Source organism: Nannospalax galili, unplaced genomic scaffold (assembly GCF_000622305.1).
Source record: "Nannospalax galili isolate Female #2095 unplaced genomic scaffold, S.galili_v1.0 scaffold589, whole genome shotgun sequence".
Classification (NCBI taxonomy): Eukaryota; Metazoa; Chordata; class Mammalia; order Rodentia; family Spalacidae; genus Nannospalax; species Nannospalax galili.
Genome location: NW_008360324.1, coordinates 282,224 through 284,008, shown reverse-complemented (window position 1 = coordinate 284,008; position 1,785 = coordinate 282,224).

Below are 1,785 nucleotides of genomic sequence, written 5' to 3'. Positions count from 1 at the left end.
ATACAACATGACCTGTGACAGATTATTCCTAGGCGCTCAATAAAATTCTATAAGCCTATTTTATCTCTTAATGTCATGAAAGAGCCAATGATGAAAAAATAAAATCTCGAGGTGGAATGCAGCTCTATGCAGTAGTAGCAATTCTGCTCCAATTCTGGTCCTTTAGCTTATTCCTAAGTTCTAAAGTATGGGAAAAATAAGTGTCACGTTGAACACCTCTGGTGTCTGGATTCCTTATTCTGAGATGAATTACAGGCCATCTTCAGACACATTAACAGGGATAGTTCTCCAGTGAAGCCACACACAGGAGCAATGTTTCTTGGCTGTATAATCTGAAGGAAATCATCTATAGATCCTTTCGTTGGTGTTAAATTCAGCTTAAGCTCAATATAGCCACTTGTAAGCCACTGCAAAAAAAGCTTTAGTTCTTTGATGCCAAAAATCTAGGTTTGAATGAAGTGAGTCATTTTTACCTAATTTTAAACTACCAGTTCTAATTGCCAATTCACCTCCAGCCAACACCTCATCCTCCATGGTCTGGCAGCAAACCCTTTTCACCTCTCCACACCCCAGGTTTTTGCTTTTCCAGTCCTTTGGCTGCCCTTTGGGGTTCTCCCCTTGCATACTTGTCTGACTGGTTCCTAGAAGCCTGGCAGAGACCTCAGCTGACACAAACCTGGCTATTATAAATCACGAGCGTGAGTCAATACAAACCCAAAGGCATCTAATTTATAGAGTTTCAATCTTTTTCTCTAAACATAAATCACCCATGGACTTTCAAAGGAGGGAACAAAGAGAAAACTGTCCAGAGCAGAGGTTGGCAAGAGTCCGGTGGCAACAATTTCAGCTATTCGGCAACAAGGCAACACCCCTTCCTTAAAGGTTAATGAGAGCAGTTATCTCCGCTGGGTGCACTGATAAGATTCAAACTCCCCAGAGCGGCTGGGACGCCGTAGGTGCTCCTGGAACACTCAAAAAAGAGTGAATTACTAAAAGCTGATCAATTGGTATCATAAACGAAACCGAGTCTCCCGCCACCAAAAGCTTAGTCTTCTCAAATGCAGCACCATTGTTCTCCATCCCTTTATACCCCGCCGTTTCCATTGTTTTAGTCCTAATTCTTTTACGTGTCTTTGACTTTAAAGATACACAAGTACCCAAACAGCCCTGACACCGCAGATTGAAATGCGATTCAAAGCAAGTTGCAGGAGGTTCCTGCTTTGAACTGAAGAACGGCTGCTAACGGGTACGGTTTTTGTGCTGCGTTCTTTCCCGCCTTCTAGGAGTTGAGGCGAGGGACTAAACAATCAGCACTCTCTCGGCATTCCCTAAGTCTCAAAGTTTTTCTTCCCTCCTATTTATTTCCTCTCTCGGAAGACCGCTGCTCAGGAGGTTCTGCCTCGCTCTCCCCTTCTCTGCCTGTGGGTCCCTCTGATCCTTTCTTTCTATCCTTATTCCCTGAAGCTGCAGAAAATACCTTTTTCCCCCTTGCACGTCACTTCCCTCCCGTCTCCCCCATCTCCCTGTCCTCTCCGAGGTGAGTCCCCCCACTAGAGGCCAGTACTTCCTTAGCTTAGTCCTTTCGGGCGGCGGGAGGAATTTGGAGAGAAAGAAGGAGGAGGGGAAGGGAGAGGAGAAAGAGAGCGAGACACAGAAAAAACAGACCGAAAGAGAAAGAAAACCCTGCCCAGGCCTAGCGCGCAGAGGCCCGGGCGCAGCGTCGTCATGGCAACCGGCGCCTGCAGGAAGCAGGAGACGCGCGAGGGCGGGCGCGGGGAGGGGGCG